At 43.1% G+C, this 19,131-nt stretch overlaps 1 long non-coding RNA gene across 1 annotated transcript in view; it reads right to left on the reverse strand.

The window, feature by feature from the left end:
• Nucleotides 1-873: 873 nt before the first annotated feature.
• Nucleotides 874-19,131, reverse strand: part of LOC129651305 (uncharacterized) — a 29,422-nt gene continuing 11,164 nt past the window's right edge. Inside the window, exons 2-4 of the long non-coding RNA XR_008714094.1 lie at nt 6,657-6,802; nt 3,938-4,058; nt 874-1,090 (exon numbers count right to left, since the gene is read on the reverse strand). This is a non-coding gene — a long non-coding RNA (uncharacterized LOC129651305). The remainder of the gene's footprint in view (nt 1,091-3,937; nt 4,059-6,656; nt 6,803-19,131) is intronic.

The raw sequence follows: 19,131 nt of genomic DNA on the forward strand, positions 1-19,131 counted from the left end.
CGCCAATGTTTTCCCAACTCACTCACAGTAAATGACAAGCAAACGAACAAAATCCTACCAATGATCCTAGCTTGTCTGCTGCAAATACCCTATTACTCACTTTATCTCAACACCTGCCGCTTTCTCCCTTGTTCATTCCACTCCATCTAGACGAGCTTTCTTGTCCTTCCAATACTGGAGGCAACATTTCATCAGGACAGTTTTGCATTATCTGTTCCTTCCACCAAAAATGCTCTTCCTGGGCTTCCCTGGTGGTCCAGTGCTTAAGAATCCATCCACTTTGCAAGACAAGGTTTGATCCTTGGGCCAAGAAGATCCCACACGCAATGGAGCAATTAAACCCGGGTGCCACAGCTACTAAACCCCCACTCTAAAGCCTGAGAGTGGCAATTGCTGAAGCCTGCATGCCTAGAGCCTGTGTTCCACAACAAGAGAAGCCCATGCACCACAGTGAGAGAGTGGATCTACCTATTGCCACAACAAGAGAAAGCCTGTGTGCAGCAACGAAGACCCAGCACAACCAAAAACAAAATAAATAAATAAAAGATTTTAAAACAGTGTGTGATACATCAAAATATACTTTAGAAAAGAAATGCTCTTCCTGCTGATATCCACTGGCTTTCTATCTCTCTATTATGTCTTTCACATAAATGTCCTCTGTCAGTCAGCCTTCCCTAATACCTTAAAATTGCAACTACTCCTCATCTTGGCTTCTTTCTGTCCTCTTTCTCAAGTTCATTATTTTCCTGAGGCATTTCATTATCTGACTATACATACATACATACATACACACACACACACACATACTTTGTTTATTGTTGTTACCAAATGCACATTTGTGTGCCCAACGTACAGTGAGGCCAAATAAATTGAGTCATTGAAGTTTGGAGCAGAGAAAGGTTTATTGCAGGGCCGTGCAAGGAGAACTGGAGTACCTTGCGCCCCACAAAAACTCCAAATTCCTCAAAGGGTTTCAGCAAAGCACTTTTAAAGGCCAGGTGAGGGAGGGTCGTGGTGAGTTGTTGCAAACTTCTCAGCGTTGGAATCCTTTGTTCTTGCAGCTGTCCACGCAGGTCAGATCACAGCGTTCCTGTAAAGTTCCAGCAAGACAAATGCTATTCTCTGTTCTGAAACTTTTTATCTCTGTATGAATGGATTCTTAGAGGTCAGAGCCCTGGGAATAGGCTATCCTGTACATTTCAGGATGCAGACCACGTTCTTTTACAAAAGGTGCAGAGCAAACGTGACTCCGTACAGGCGATAGGACTATTAATAATATGGAGTCAGATTTGTTCTTATCTTCTGTCTTCCCCCGTAAGGATGTACACTCATGAGGGCACAGGATTTGCCTAGTTTTTTCAGTGATGTATCTCCAGCACCCCAAACAATGCCTAGACATTCAGTTAGTATTTGATGGAAGAATGAATAACCAGTTTCTAAGATGCTGATCTGGTAAAGGAGCACTTTTACGAGCCACGGGGGCTCACGCACACAGCAGAACACACAGTGCATGGAAGAGGCTGGAGAAAGACGAGGTATTTTGGTGCCACCCTTATAAGACAGGGTAGGGCAGGCATCAGTTAGAGCTCCTGTGTTGCAAGCAACAGAAATGAATCTGACTTAGGCTCAAAGTAATTTATTGGAAAGGATCAAGAGCTTTCCAAATAGACAAAAGGGCAGGAGAGCAGGCTGGGAGATGAAGGAGAGAGAGGAGTCCTAGAAGGATCAGGGTTCAGAGATCATGACGTCTGCCGGTAGCAGGGGCTCAGTGCTCAGGAGGCTGCAATGGATGGAACGTGACTGTGTTCAGTTTCCTTGTTCCTCTACCCAAGAATTAAATTCCATTGAAGGAGCCTCCGGTGTGGCCTAGTCTGGATCACATGCCTGCCCTCATCCCTCCTCATAAAGATTTACTGTGTTTTGCCGTCCAGCATCCACATCTCTTCCTAATACCATCACCATCAAGAATTTCTCTCTACTCTGCCAAGAGTTGAGTCTACTTTTCTATGTTTCTACTCAGAAGGTATACCCCAAGGAATTGAACAAACAAGTTTCATTACAGAGATCTTTTAAGAGCTTAGCATAATGAAAATAAATTTGAAGTACATAGAACATCACTGTTGATAAAACACTTCTACACAACTAGTCTTATGGGAACCACGGCATTTCTGTAATGTAGATGCGTGCATTCTCAGTCATTTCGACTCTCTGTGACACCATGAAATGCAGCCCACCAAGCTCCTCTGTCCATGGAATGTTCCAGGCAAGAATACTGGTGTGGGTTGCCATTTCCTACTCCAGGGGATCTTCCCGACCCAGAGATCAAACCAGTGTCTCTTGTGTCTCCTGCATTGACAGACAGAGTCTTTACCACTGAGCCCCCTGGGAAGTCCCATAATGTTGGTAGGTTTGTGCTATATGCTTATTCTATAGATGTGCAAATGGGTGTTTAAGCAATTTATTCAAATTTGTGACACCAGGACTGTTTAGATATTAAATTCTGTTACAATGATGACCGACATTTATGAACACTTGCCATGTATTCAGCAAGGTTATGCACATAACATGAGTTCACAGCACTAATTCTCACAACAACCCTAGGAGTTAGGCACGGATATTCTAGTTAGAGACTTCCCTGGTTGCTCAGACTGTAAAGCATCTGTCTACAATCTGGGAGACCTGAGTTCCAGCCCTGGTTGGGAAGGTCCCCTGGAGAAGGAAATGGCAATCCACTCCAGTACTATTGCCTGGAAAATCCCATGGACAGAGGAGCTTAGAAGTAGGAGACTGAGGTAGATCCATGTAACTTGCCCACGATGACATGTTTATAAGGTGCAGGAGCTTGGCTCCTACCCCTCAGTTTGTACCCTGAATGCTATGCTAGAACGCCTCTCAAGTTTTATTAAATAAATGTCAATTGATATAGGTGGCATCAACAATATTTATGTTCAGAAAAATACACTTGGATCAATCAAAGATGAAAGCTGAACAACACTATAAAGCAATTATGCGCCAGTAAAAAAATTACAAGATAAAAAATACCCCCCCCCCCCAAAAAAAGAAGAAAGTTAAATGCAGGCGGTCACCAGCTCTAATCTGTCCTAATCATTCTGAATACTCAGAGAATGGATATTTCAGCAGCTGCTTGGAAGACAGGGTCCAGTCAGTGAACTAAACTCAGATTGGGCACCAAATATCACTTTTAAAAAGGCAAATTCATATGTTCAGTGTGGTTTACAGCTAAGATCAGCTCTCCTTTACTCACACGTGGATATAAATGGGCTCAATCGGATGTTTCCTTTACGCTAAAGGAATGGGATGAAGAACTGAGGAAAACAAAGAAAGCAGTTTTGGAGAAATGGGCCCTGCTCTAAAAGAGGTAAGAAAATGCCAACTCTAACTCATGATTTCCTTGAATTGTTTAGTTTTATCTTTCGTGAGTAAAACTGTTGACCATAAATCCAAGTCATCTGCAGAAGGAAGTTGAATCTGAGAGGTCTTTTGGGTTACCAAGTTGGTACAGAAAATAATCATCAGGAACACAGGATTTGGGTCATAATGCTCCAGGACCATTTTACTCCAAGTGTGTATGGCACTGAGTTTATTCTTAGAAAAACACATGTGTTTAACTTGGGGAAAGAACCCCCCCGTCCTGATAAGGGTCCCAGATTTTATGAGTGAACCATTCCATTCCCCAGTCCTACAGTTTCACACCTCCAACGGGCTTTCTCAACATCAACAAAAACTCCAAGGATTTGATGGGAAAATGGTGTTAAGTCTCATGTTGTTTCAGGAATTTCCCAATATGCACTAAATTAACTTTGGAGCCAGATGAGTCTGAGTGGTAGGAAATCGCTCCATTGGACACAGATGGCAGACCCTAATGTTCCCAGCAGCTGTTGCACACACATGAAATCAGATTGGGATTAACACTTACCTTCAGAATGGTCACACCCGGATGCGATGGCTTCTCTGTAATACACACCGAGCTTAGCTTATGTCTCTGAAACCACATGACCTCATGGGCCTTGGGAACATTTGATCCAGGAAATCTGAACCTGGGCAGAAATCATAAAGCATCAGGTAGACGTTAAGCAGGAATTTATCTGCTTTTTGTCTGAAGTGGCTTCACATCCCTGCAGCTTTGTCTGACGCGGAGTGAAATATTTATAGGCAAGCTGCTTTCTAAGGCAGAGTTACAGGCTAATTCAGGTTCGGTGTGAAATGTCTCTGCCCGTTGGCCACCTGCTGAATCCTCAATTCCAAGTGCAATCAGACTTAAGCTTGTTTGTAGCACCATAGCTTTTATCAATGATATCAGGTTGATAACCAAAGTAGAATTTACAATGCGGTCTAGCTGTGATGCCAATGTAACTGGTTATTGGCAAACACTAAAATTTACCAAACTTTTATGGTCACTTAAGACCATTCCCAGACCCCTTTGTCTTGTCTTAAAAAGATATATACTTCCTTTAGGGAGGCTGTGGCTCTACGACTTCTGAAATTCTCTTTGACGTTATTTTCAGAACTGTGGCTTGATCATTCAAGTAGACTTACAACTGTATCCTTGGAGGATAGATTTGAATTTTAGAAAGAGCCAAGGGTTATCCAGGGCTAAACCTGATGATTTAGGAGGGGGATCAAGTTTGGCAATATCAATATATGTCAAAATGAGGTGTGACTTTTAATTAGTAAGGCGAATTTTATTGTATGGCTTATACATATGGTCTTAAGGCAATTTCAAAACTTTTCTTTTTAATAATGCCTGTGTTGTAGCAATTTGAATATTTAAATTCTGGAATTCTTTAAAATAACATTTTATTACTACTATTACAGTCTGTATGTGACCCTGATGAGAGCTAGCATATAGAAGGACATCAGAAACCCTTTTCTTTGCGGTTAATCACAAAGAACTCAGAATTCCTAATGCTTAACTCTGATACTCTTCACTTACCAAGACTATTAGTAAAGGCCCCACATTTTCCTTACTTTTCCATCTTAAAAAAAAAAAAAAACTACTAACCAGCTTTAAATGTTCTTCTGTTATTCCTTTTCATTATCCCAATATTTATGGTTCATCTTTTGCAACAAAGGCCAAAAGACCCACATCTAAAACCCAGCTGAGATTTAGTTCTGTCTCATTGCTTTCACATTTAAGCATCCAAGGCTGATATAGTGGCCCCAGAATTTTGGAGAATTCAGTTTTCAGAACTCAGTTCATGTACAGCTTCCAACTTGTTCTCCAAGATGGTGGCTCCAACAGCAGCCAACACATCCATATGCCAGCAAACTGAGAAAGTAAAGAAGGAAGAGAAAGCTTTACTTTTCTTTCACAATCACAGCTTGGAAGTTGCATACACTACTCTATCACTTCTGCTTAAATTCTCCTGGCCAGAATGAAACCAAAAGCAAGGTTGGGAAATAAAGTTTAACTTCCAATCGTGTGTCCAGTCAACACTTGGGATTTTGTAATTCCAGTGAGAAAGAAAGAATAAATATCTTGGAAGACAAGCAGTCTCTGACTCACATCTTTGACAAAGTTTTATTTAATGTGATTGATGATTTTAGTTATGCCTGCTTCCCAGGTGGAGCTAGTGGTAAAGAACCCACCTGTCAATGCAGGAGACATAAGAGATGCGGGTTCAATCCCTGGGTTGGGAAGATCCCTGGGAGAAGGAAATGGCAACCCACTCCAATATTCTTACCTGGAAAATTCCGTGGACAATTCTATGGAATTGAATTCCAGATGAGACTGGTAGGCGACAGTCCATAGGGTTGCACAGACTTGGACAGGGCTGAAGCAACTTAGCACTCACGTAAGGAATTAGGAGACAGGAGATGGGGATAAGAAAGCAGCCAAAAGCCTAGTCACGATTGGACAAGAACAAAGAGCATGGGGCTCTGACTGAGGTCAGGCGGGAGAGGACAGTAAGGATGGATTTGTGAAATGGCTACTTTTGTCAGGAGATCCCACAGCTAGTTAGACAGAACTTCACACTGTCTGTTGGGATTGGCACTGTCTACTGGTGTTTAGATGCTAAAGGAAAAACAATTCTAGGAAGTGAGAGAACACAGGGACATCGAGGCTTAAGCCAGTCCCTTATTGAAGTGAAGTAAAGTGAAATTTGCTCAGTCATGTCCAACTCTTTGCGACCCCATGGACTATACTGGAGTGGGTAGCTGTTGCCTTCTCCAGGGGATCTTCCCAATCCAGGGATCAAACCCAGGTCTCCCAAATTGCAGGCAGATTCTTTACCAGCTGAGCCACAAGGGAAGCCCTATTACCTGAGAATATTTGCAGTTCTGAAATACCCACCTTTCCTTCATTGGAGCAGAAGCCCATTCTGACATGCTTGCTTCCTAACAAATGGTACCAGACCAGAAAGGGGGTGTATTAGGTGGAGACTAATTTAAGAGCATGTGCAATCACTAGGAAACACTTTGGAAGAAATCGTTAAACTCCCTGTAGGACTTACACGCCAAGTGATTTCGAGCTGGCCCTCTAATCACCCTACAAAGTGAAAAAAGCACTTAATAAACCTAAGATCAAGAGACTCCACGGCATCTGGCCCCATCACCACATCTGTGGATTGATGTCTCGACTCAGGAAATACCACTTGGCTGTAAGGCAAGATATTCTCCTCTGCCGTCAATACCTCAGTGCCTGTGAGAATATCTCCCACATTGCTGTGGTTCTCCAAGCGCAAGTGGATGCAGCAGCCTGAAAACGGTCCTCAGTGTGCACTTGTTGATAATCAGCGTTCTCTCCGCTTTAGAGCATCCTTACAAGAAGACGCCGACACTACAAAATTAAAATCAGGAGAGATATTCCTCGATTATACTCTTGGCAAGTACAGCGGAAGCATGAGAGAAAAATCAGTCAAAGTTGGCGAAGAAATGTGGAAAATCCACTTTTCTGCAAATACTGCTAAAAATCAACCGATGGGAGGATTTTCTAGAAGTTTGCAATTAAAAAACTCAGTTTTGCAGAAAGTCAACTAGCTGTGAACTGATGGCAGGGTATCAAGACCATCCATGATTCCCCAACTCCTGGTGAAGAAGAAATTTCTTTCTTATTTATTTCTTTACTTTATTTTTATTTTTGGCTGTGCTGGATCTTTGTTGCTGTTTAGGTCTTTCTCTAGTTGCAGTGTTTGGGCTGCTTACTGCAGTGGCTTCTCTTGCTGTGGAGCACAGGCTCTAGGGTGGACCAGCTTCACTAATTGCAGCTCCCAGGCTCCAGAGCACAGGCTCAGTAGTTGCGGTGCACAGGCTCTACAGCATGTGGGATCCTCCCAGGCCAGGGATCGAACCCACATCTCCTCCATTGGCAGGCAGATTCTTTACCACTGAGCCACCAGGGAAGCCCAAGGAGAAATTTCAAAAAAGGAGGAGAAAAGAACAAAAAGACCATTTTACAATGTTGGGGAAGATAGGGAGTCACCAGTGAATCAGAAGACCAGAGAGATTTAGGAATTCTGAAACGACACAGAGCAGATAGAATCAGATCTGACATATAGAAACAACAACCACCACCAAAGGAGAAAACCACAGCGCAGAATATACACAGAAGGAGCCTCATTGAGGAGACGAGGCAGTTCTGAAGGACTCTGGGCCAAAGGCCATGAGAAGCAGGAGATCCAGAGTTGTCTAAGGAGGCATGTGCTTTCACAGCTGCATTTGGGGCAATTTCTCTTCCACCTTCCCCTTGTGTGCTCATCAGAAGGTAGCCGTGGTAAGTGTGTCAGGGACAGAAATACAACACAAAGCCCCAAATGCAGTAGCCCCAGGAGACAGTACTATCATCGCTCCTCCTGGCAACGCTGGGGGTGGAGGTTAAAGGATGTGGGGTTTCTTTTTGAGGGGTGATGAAAATGTTATGCCTACAACTGTGGGCAAGAATCCCTTAGAAGAAATGGAGTAGCCATCATGGTCAACAAAAGAGTCCAAAATGCAGTACTTGGATGCAGTCTCATAAATGACAGAATGATCTCTGTTCATTTCCAAGGCAAACCATTCAGTATCACAGTAATCCAAGGCTATGCCCAGACCAGTAATGCTGAAGAAGTAGAAGTTGAATGGTTCTATGAAGACCTACAAGACCTAGAACTAACACCCAAAAAGATGCCCTTTCCATTACAGGGGACTGGAATGCAAAAGTAGGAAGTCAAGAAATACCTGGAGTGACAGGCAAATTTGGCCTTGGAGTACAGAATGAAGCAGGGCAAAGGCTAACAGAGCTTTGCCAAGAGAACGCACTGGTCGTAGCAAACAACGCCACAAGAGAAGACTCAACACATGGAAATCACCAGATGGTCAATACTGAAATCAGACTGATTATATTCTTTGCAGCCAAAGATGGAGAAGCTCTATACAGTCAGCAAAAACAAGACTGGGAGCCGACTGTGGCTCAGATCATAAATTCCTTATTGCCGATTCAGACTTAAATTGAAGAAAGTAGGGAAAATCACTAGACCATTCAGGTATGACCTAAATTAAATCCCTTATGATTATACAGTGGAAGTGACAAATAGATTCAAGGGATTAGATCTGATAGAGTGCCTGAAGAATTATGGATGGAGGTTCATGACATTGTATAGGAGGCAGTGATCAAGACCATCCTCAAGAAAAAGAAATGCACAAAGGCAAAATGTTTGTCTGAGGAGGACTTACAAATAGCTGAGAAAAGAAGAGAAGCAAAAGGCAAAGGAGAAAAGGAGAGATACACCCATTTGAATGCAGAATTCCAAAGAATAGCTTGGAGAGATAAGAAAGCTTTCCTTGGTGATCAATGCAAAGAAATAGAGGAAAACAATAGAATGGGAAAGACTAGAGATCTCTTCAAGAAAATTAGAGATACCAGGGGAATATTTCATGCAAAGATGGGCTCAGAAAAGGACAGAAATGGTATGAACCTAACAGAAGCAGAAGATATTAAGAAGAGGTGGCAAGAATACACAAAAGAACTATACAAAAAAGATCTTCAAGACCCAGATAATCACAATATTGTTCTCACTCACCTAGAGCCAGACATCCTGGAATGGGAAGTCAAGTGGGCCTTAGGAAGCATTACCACGAGGAAAGCTAGTGGGGGTGATAGAATTCCAGTTGAGCTATTCCAAATCCTAACAGATGATGCTGTGAAAGTGAAAGTGCTGCACCCAATATGCCAGCAAATTTGGAAAACTCAGCAGTGGCCATAGGACTGGAAAAGGTCAGTTTTCATTCCAGTCCCAAACAAAGGCAATGCCAAAGAATGCTCAAACTACCACACAATTGCACTCATCTCACATGCCAGCGAAGTAATGCTCAAAATTCTCCAAGCCAGGTTTCAACAGTATGTGAACCATGAACTCCCAGATGTTCAAGCCAAATTTAGAAAAGGCAGAGGAACCAGAGATCAAATTGCCAACATCCATTGGATCATCAAAAATGCGAGAGTTCCAGAAAAACATCTAGTTCAGCTTTATTGACTATGCCAAAACCTTTTACTGTGTGGATCACAATAAACTGTGGAAAATTCTGAAAGAGATGGGAATACCAGAGCACCTGACCTGCCTCCTGAGAAATCTGTATGCAGGTCAAGAAGCAACACTTAGAACAGCACAAGGAACAGCAGACTGGTTCCAAACCGGGAAAGGAGTACATCAAGGCTGTATATTGTCACCCTGCTTATTCAACTTATATGCAGAGTACATCATGAGAAATGCTGGACTGGATGAAGCACAAGCTGGAATCAAGATGGCAGGGAGAAATATCAATAACCTCAGATATGCAAATGACACCACCCTTATGGCAGAAAGTAAAGAGGAACAAAAGAGCCTCTTGATGAAAGTGAAAGAGGAAAGTGAAACAGTTGGCTTAAAACTCAACATTCAGGAAACTAATACCATGGCATCCAGTCCCATTACTTCATGGCAAATAGATGGGGAAACAATGGAAACAGTGAGAGACTTTATTTTTGGGGGGCTCCAAAATCACTACAGATGGTGATTGCAGCCATGAAATTAAAAGATGCATGCTCCTTGGAAGAAAACTTATGACCAACCTAGATGGCATATTAAAAAGCAGAGACATTACTTTGCTAACAAAGGTCAACCTAGTCAAAGATTTGGTTTTTCCAGTAGTCACATATGGATGTGAGAGTTGGACTATGAAGAAAGCTGAGCACCAAAGAATTGATGCTTTTGAACTGTGGTGTTGGAGAAGACTCTTGAGAGTCCCTTGGACTTCAAGGAGATCCAACCAGTCCATCCTAAAGGAAATCAGTCCTGAATATTCATTGGAAGGACTGATGCTGAAGCTGAAACTCCAATACTTTGACCGCCTGATGTAAAGAACTGACTCATTTGAAAAGACCCTGATGCTGGGAATGATTGAAGGTGGGAGGAGAAGGGGACAACAGAGGATGAGATGGTTGGATGGCATTACTAACTCAATGGACATGAGTTTGAGCAAGCTCTGGGAGTTGGTGAGGGACAGGAAAGCCTGGCGTGCTGCAATCCATGGGGTTGCAGAGTCGGACGTGAATGAGCGACTGAGCTGAACTGAACTGAACTGAACTGAAAATGTTCTGAAGTTGATGGTGATATGGCTGCAAAACTCCATGAATATTCTAGAAGCCATTGAAGTGATCACTTTGAATCCAAGTATGGTGTGGTGTGTGAATTTGATCCCGTTAAAGCTGTGACCCCATGAACTGCAGCCCGCCAGGCTCCTCTGTCCATGGGATTTTTCAGTCAAGAGTACTGGAGTGGGTTGTCATTTCCTCCTTCAGGGGATCTTCCTGACCCAGGGAATGAACCTGCATCTCCTGTTTCTCCTGCATTGCAGGCAGATTCTTTTCCCAGTAAGCCACTGGGGCAGCAGCAGACAGCTAAGACTGAGATAAAGCTGTTACTGAGAAGGAAGGAGGAAAAAGGAAGAAAGGAAGGAGGGAGGGTGGGAGGGAGGAGATCCTGAGTAAACTAGTAATGAAAAAAGCTTCCTAATCTAATAAAGAGTAACTGTCAGAAAACTATACAAAATATCAAATTAAGTTTTCTCTAAAATCAGATTAAAATTAGAATGTCTGCTCTCACGGTCACCAACTGCAAATCAGTGTACTGTCACATCAATGCATTTACAGAAGGAAAAACAGATATTGAAATATTGGGGAAGAGAGGAAAAATAACTTTCCCTAATTTCAAATGATAATATTATCTATTTAGCATATTTAGAAGAATCTGCCCCAAACTAGTAGGTCCATAAAAGAGCTCAGCAGAGCAGAAGGATACACTGTCAACAGACAACAATTCCACACAGCAGTATCAACTTGCTAGAAAATCTTTTAGGGAAAAAACATTTTATTTACCACAACTACAGGGAACATCAAATACCTAAAAGTAATGCCTGACACCCAGATGCATAAAGCTATAAAATAGCACCAAGAAACATAAAAGATGAATTAAATAAGGGGAGAAATAGGTCATTTATTGCACAAGAGCATTTTGTATTGGGAAGATTTAAGTGCTGCCCAAATTAATACACAAATTCAAATCATTCTTATGTAAACCACAGTGCAACTTGATGGAATATAACAAGCAAAATCTAAAGTTCAGGAGGAAGAGAAAATGGTCAAGAATAGCCAAGAAAAGCAGAACAGCAGGGAGGCGTGCCCTGGGCTGGGTTAGCATCGGGGGATGCTGGTGCATTACTTTGCTTTAGTGTTTGGGTCTTTCAGAAAAAAGAATGTATTCATGTATTAATTGTAATAGATACTGGTACTTTTCCTTCCCAAAAGATTTATCTGGAGTTATCTGATATTGATGCATGCATGCATGCTAAGTTGCTTCAGTGTTGTGTCGACTGTTTGTAACCCCACGGACTGTAGCCTGTCAGACTCCCCTGTCCATGGGATTCTTCAGGCAAGAATACTGGAGTGGGTTACTGAGCCCTTCTCCAGGGGATCTTCCTGAGCCAGGGATCGAACCCGCATCTCTTATGTCTCTACACTGCAGGCGGGTTCTTTTACCACTAGTGCCACCTGGGAAGCCCGTATTTGATATTGATAGTGTGACTTATTAACTTCCGAGCTGCGTTTTATGGACAATGCATTACTAATTATTTGTGTTGGGGAAAAAAAGAAAAGGAAAAGCACCAGGTCATCTTTATGGAAGAAGACATGGGTAAAAGTTAAGATGAACTGCAGATTCCTTCAGGAAAGCCAATGTGTAGGGACTCCCCTGGTGGTCCGGGGGTTAGGACTCTGAACTTCCACTGCAGGAGGCACAGGTTCGATCCTTAGTCGGGGAACTCAGATCCCATATGCCACGAGGCCAAAAGAAAAAGAAAGAAAACCAATGTATGACTTTTTCTGTTACCTCCACTGAAGTCCAAAGAAGTCACCCTGGCGTTGTTTGGAATGGTCTCTATCATCACCACCATGCGTGAAGCTCATTGCCATTTGTTTCTCCCCAATAGATTGAAGTCATACCTTTATAAAACTGGATACTTCCGGCCAAAAGCCTTATCAAATTCCTCTGCCTCCATCCCCCAGATGCCAACAGGTGCCAGCCACACAGGTGACTTTCCCTAAGAAGGCTAAACCCTTCTATTTTATTGGAAACAGATGCCCAGAAAGAACCAAAGAGAAAAATCAATTTCTTGGTTTCTGAAAAGACTATCTTTTGTTACAGTCGCAAGAAACTAAGTGTAAATAAGTGATAAATCCAAGTCTGCATTTCCCCAGGGAATATCTTCAGTCCTCTACTCTCACACTTGTCTGCAACGATTTTAATTATTTGTTTACATGGACCCAGGCTCATGCTTATCAAATTGTAGACACTCCATAAATATTTGTTGAAGAGATGAAGAAAAAAGAAATGAGGCAGAGTTCCCACCATTACAAGATAGCAGAACTGAACTGTAATCTCATCACTCCATTTGTACTGATTTTCAGTCTATCACTGGAAGATGGGGTTCTGTTTAAATTCATTCAGGAGCCCTCAAACCGTGATGCCTGGCTGCCCTGCTCTGGTCACCATCCTGAGACTTGACAAAAGCCAGAGGGTCCGTTATCTCTGAACCTCTGTTTCCTTCCAGCTACATGGAGGTTTCTTCACTCAGGAGGCAGAGGATCCTCCACTCAGACACAAGACTCAGGGCCCTCTTTGCCAAGCCTCAGTTAACGTGTGCCTGGTAACATTCTGATGTCTCATTAACTTAGTTACAGTTTCATTTCCTTAACTAGGCTCCAGATATCCCATTTCTGTTACAATTAACCTCTGGTCCGGGGTGGTCCTCACTCTGAAACTGGGCTCTTTGGATCCCAGACTTGTTTACATGGGTTCCCCTTCAACTGCTTCATCCCCACCCTTGTGAATCACCCTGGCCCTCAGGATGCTAAGTGGGTTAACATGCCACGGACAAATTTCTTTAGAAGTAAGGCCCCGCCTTTCAGTCTAAAATTGTTTCCAGTTTCCCATTAAAATGCCTTTTAAAGCAGGGGAAAGCAGGAAACCCAAGGTACTATAAACCCAAATTAACAAGCAACAGAATGTAAGGCCTGAGGAGGCATCTATACTAAGTAATGAGGCAAGTGAGTCTGGAAAATTCTATTCACACGATTCCTTTCATCAGATCTCTTCTCTCCAGCTTCTTATCATCTCTCCAGAAAATGGTACCTTCAAAACCGCCACATCCATTAAAAGAGTGTCTCATTCGTTCTTTATCTAATAAACAACAGAGATGACAAAATAAACTGGTTTGTTTAGAAGAGTGTGCACAGATATTATTGTTATTATTTTACAAATGACTGACTCTCAGCTATTTATTTCCATTCAGATGAATGGGCATCTGAGTTGTCATTTTCAAATGAAAAAGTACTTCCAGATGTCTGCAGCCTCTTAGACCTTAAGAGCCCTCCGTGGGACAGAATAATTCCTGGCAGCCCTGAGGCACAGTCGGAGAAGGAGGGAAAGAGGAAACAGCAAAGCGAAGAGAAAACTGGACATCATCTTCCTACCCACATTCCACCAATGGACCCCAACATGCTTGGAAATTCCAAAGCCTCTGTCTGGTGTAACAAGGTATGCGAGCGATTAGACCCTGTGTTTCCCTAACCTGCCTTGGCCCAGGGACCTCTTTTCCTACGACCCCATGGACTGCAGTGTGCCAGGCTTCCCTGTCCTTCACTCTCTCCCACCCCAGTCACACTGACCTCTCTCCTCACTGCTCCTACAGCTGGCCCCTGCTGCTCTTGCCCCAGGGCCTTTGCACCAGCCACTAACTCTGCCAGGAACACTTCCCTCCCCACCTGTCCAAGAGACATTTTGTTTGTTTGTTTTAATTTTTATTGAGAAGAGTTGATTTACAATGTTGTGTTAGCTTCAGGTGTACAGTAAAGTGATTGGGTTATACATTGTTGCTGTTGTCCAGTTGCTCAGTTGCTCAGTCGTGTCCAGCTCTTTGCAGCCCCATGGACTACAGCACACCAGGCTTCCCAGTTCTTCACTATATCCTGGAGCTTACTCAAATTCATGTTCATTGAGTTGATGATGCCATCCAACCACCTCATCCTCTACGCTTCCTTCTCCTCCTGCATTCAAACTTTCCCAGCATCAGGGTCTTTTCCAATGAGTCAACTCTTTGCATCAGCTGGCCAAAAGTACTGGAGCTTCAGCTTCAGTAACAGTCCTTTCAATAAATACTCAGGATTGATTTGCTTTAGGACTGATTGGTTTGATCTCCTTGTTGTCCAAGGGACTCTTAAGAGTCTTCTCCAACACCACAGTTTGAAAGCATCAATTCTTTGGCCCTCAGCCTTCTTTATGGGCCAACTCTCACATCCATACACAACTCCTGCAAAAACCGTAGCTTTGACTAGTTGAACCTTTGTCTCCAAAGTGATACATATACCCATTTTTTTTTTCAGACTCTTTCCTCACGTAGATGTTTTTTAAATTAAGTACTTTAGTTTTAAAAACTAGTCGTAATATGATTTCAGCTGGAAATCAGATCCATTTTTCCCTTGAAATATTGGAAGATTTGGCAATGCCAGTCACTTCTGACATGTCAGCTCAGGCCTGTGGCTGAGTAGCAGCCACTTGCTGCCCTCCTGTGTGCTGCCCAGTCTCCCACGATCCCCACCCATCTCTCCAGCTTCATCTCACGCTGCTTTACTTCACAGATGTAACCAGCCAAGGATCATGCTCTGTGTTGAAGATCCAAGGTTGGTTGAATACACAGAAACCGTGGATACAGGGGGCAGAGTGTAGGACCTGAGCATGTGCAGATTTGGTACCAGAGGCAGGCCCTGGAACCAGTCCCCTGAGGATACAGTAATGAGTGTGCTGTATAAATACAGTCGGTGCATATGTCATAAATGCGTGGCTCAATTTAGTTTCACAAACTGAAAACCCCCACGCTAACACACCAGATCAAGAAGCAGAGCTCTCCAGAATCCCAGTGTTCTCCTTTGAGACCCCTCCCAGTTATCACCCCCTCCCAGGGGACAAGCTCTATTTCTTTTATAAAAATTTTATTTATTTACCTACTTATTTATTTAGGGCTGCACTGGATCTTCATTGCTGCCAGTGGGCTTCTCCCTAGTTGCAGTGAGCAGGGGCTACTCTGTAGTTGCAGGGCACAGGCTCCAGGCTCACGGGCTTCAGTAGTTTCGGTTCTCAGGCTCTAGAGCACAGGCTCCACAGTTGTGGACCACAGGCTTAGCTGCTCCAAGTCATGTGGGATCTTTTCAGATCGAACCCACATCTCTTGTGTTGGCAGGCAGATTCTTTACCACTGAGCCACCAGGGAAGCCATATCATGAGTTCTTGTGCCTGGATTCTTTCTGCCTCTTTTGTGCTTTATGTAGATGGAACACTCAGCGTGTCTGCTTTTGTGTCTGGCTTATTTCACTAACATGATGTTTGCGAGATTTGGCCATTTGTCAATGGTCCAATCTCATTGCTCTACAGTATCCTGTTGTGTAAATATTGCACAATTTCTAGATCCATTCCATGGTAGGCAGACTTTGCTATTGATATTAATACATTTTGACTATTACCAATAACACTGCTACAAACCTTTTAGCATTTATGATTTGGTGACCCTGTGTCTGCATTCCTGTTGGGTGTATTCTTATGGATCCAATTACTAAGTTATAGACTCCGTGCTTCAGTTGAGACTATAAAACACTTTACAAAGCCATTGCATCAAATCACCCTTCAAGTAGCTGTGCTGCTGCCTGTTCTCGCCAACACTTGGCATTGTCAGGCCTTTTGGTTTTAGCAGCACTGGAGGGGGTGCTATGACCATAACACATAACAATTTTTATTTGCATTTCTCTTTAGACTAATGAAGAGAAGCATCTTTTATATACTTAGTGGACATTTAAATATTCTCTCTTATGAACTGTCTGACCAAGTCTTTTGCCCATTTTTAAATTGGGTTTTCTTTTCGTACTGATTTGAAGAACTTCTTCTTTTAGTGGCCAAAAGTCATTCATTGGGTGGACAAATAGGGCCAGGGATGACAAATAGAATTTCCTCTCACTCTGTTAGTTGCCTTCTCATTATTTTTTGGTTTCTTTTTTTAAGTTGTTAATTTTTAAAATAATTCTATTTTTTTTTTCCCCTTCAAGGCTAGTACTTGTTGTACTCTGGTAAAATAAGTATGTTTTTCTATACCAGGGTCATGAAGGTGTTCTTTTGAGTTGCCCTTTCCTCAAAGCATTATTGTTTTACCTTTCACGCTATCTGCAGTCCATCTGGAACTGATTTCGTGTATGGTGTGAGTTAGGGGTCAAGATCGTTTTCTTTTTCCATACAGTTACTCAATTGACCCAGCACCGTATTTTGAAAGACCGCCTTTCCTCACCATTATTTTTTAATTTTCTTTCTGCTGACTCGTGTTGAATTTGTGGTCAGCCACACAGTACAGGTGCTTTTCATGTGGACCACATTAAACCGGGTCTCTGCCATCCTGTGTATATTGCACAAGTGTTTTATATTTGTGTTTGTTTGTTTCACCTCAACAGGGAGCTTGATGTTTATTCCTAACAAATCTCCATTTATTCCTTTCAACCTATTATTTTTGCTGACCAGAAAACATAAAATTTCATGTCACCATCCAATATATTTGCTATGCCCAACAGGTTTCATAAGCAGGCATTTTTTTTTTCAACCGAAATGCTTAAAATACTGAAGAAGACCAGGCCTTATATTGTCCCCATGTTAGCCACTAAGGAATGTCCTCTAGGTAAGCACTAAGTCAGTAATAGTTTGACAATATAGATGATTAACCAATTGCATGCTCAGTCTTTCAGTTGTGTCCATCTCTGTGACCCCATGGACTGAAACCCACAAGGCTCCTCTGTCCATGGGATTTTCCAGGCAAGAATACTGGGATGGATAGCCATTTTCAACTCCAGGGAATCTTCCTGACCCTGGAGTGACCCTGCGTCTCTTATCACCTGCGATGGCAGGCAGATTCTTTACCACTGTGCCACCTGGGGAGGCCCCGATCAATTGATCACCTGCATATTTTCTGACATGTTTACTTCTTGACCTATCTTCTACATCATCTCCATGGTCATCTATGCCTAGACTTACTTTAGATCACCAATACACTTCCTCCTAGTAAGGGCTTAAAATTCAAAACAGTATCCAGATAGCCATCTACAGCCCAGTAATATTAATGTCTTTCTCATGATCCAGAAAGCAAATCTTCCCAAAAAGTTTAAACCATGCTGGCTTTTCCAGAAATAGAGTCCAACAAACTCCTAGCCAATGACAACATGCAGGATGCCTACCTTAATTCACACCATAGAGACCTTTGTCAAACAAGCACTCACCAATCTTGTCCCCTTCCTGTGGTGAGTCAGCGTTCTTTGGGAGACCCTCTTGGGAAACATTTACTTCCCTCAGCCCATGTGCTCTGGGTGGAGTTGACTCCAACTCTACTTTTCAAGTGTAGAATACATTATTTTGACCACAGCCAGTTGGCCAATTTTTTTCTCCAGAGGGCCAGATAGTAAATATTTTAGGATTTTCAGGCCATAAAGTCTCCGATGCAACTATTTAAACCTTCCACCACAGCACAGAACAGCCACAGCCTTGCCATAAACAAACGAGCACAGCTGGGTTCCAAAAAAACTTTATTTGCAAAAATGGCACTACTTGCCAATCCCAGACCTAGACTGAAATGTGCTAGTCAGCACATTTTATACTATCTGACCATGGCAACTGGTTCAAGAGAGGCCACAGTCGGAGCCTGTGGACCTCTATTCTGGGCCTTTGAGGCACCAGAGAAGCAGGCTTTTTTCCCTTGGACTGGACACTATGAAGAGGCAGGACTGGAGATGCTGGAAGGTGCCTGGAAATGGAGCCTTCACAGAACAAGGAGAGGGAAGATGAGCTAGCTGGCCCTGCATCCTTCAAACCATGGAGGGGGAGCTGCTTTGCCTGAGCTCTGGCTGCTCTGAGGTCCCTAAGCGAACATGGCAGCAACATGCTGTGCAAACACGCAGACTGCAGTCTTGGAAGGCTTTCAAAGGCAGCCATGTGTGCAGCAGCTCTCGGTCCCGACTTGGGGAGGGCTCCCTCTCAAGTGCTGGGCTTTACTCCATTGCATATGTCAGAGGGGTCCTCCTTGTCAGAGCCAGGCAAGCCCACCCTGGGCGAGCCCTGGATGAGTCCAGGGCATTCCAGACTGCCCATCACAATGTAAGGGTCACCTCCCACCTGAAGCCCTCGCCTCCTGCCCACATGTGTGCTCCTGGAGAATTTTAGAGCTGGAAAGGGCAATCAAATGGTGCCACACTCCCTTTCTTTCCAGGTCTCGTCCCCAGAACCAGTTCAGAGGCTACAAGCCTTGAAAATCCCTAATGGAAAATAAATATGAGCATAGAAAATAGGGAAGTGGAGGCTGAGGGTCTTTATTATTGACAAGAAAACCAAGATTGCTTTAACCCACAGCTTTCACAGTTGAGAGCTTAAAAATTATTGCATCTTTTTGGAATAAAGAAAAAGTAAACTCCTGACTGGCAGAAACTGCACCACATGGAGGCTCATGAAACATCTATTAGCAATCACGGTGGCTGGTGCACTGTTCAATTCAGTTCAGTTCAGTTGCTCAGTCCTGTCTGAC

This window comes from Bubalus kerabau, chromosome 4 (genome assembly GCF_029407905.1).
Source record: "Bubalus kerabau isolate K-KA32 ecotype Philippines breed swamp buffalo chromosome 4, PCC_UOA_SB_1v2, whole genome shotgun sequence".
Lineage (NCBI taxonomy): Eukaryota > Metazoa > Chordata > Mammalia > Artiodactyla > Bovidae > Bubalus > Bubalus kerabau.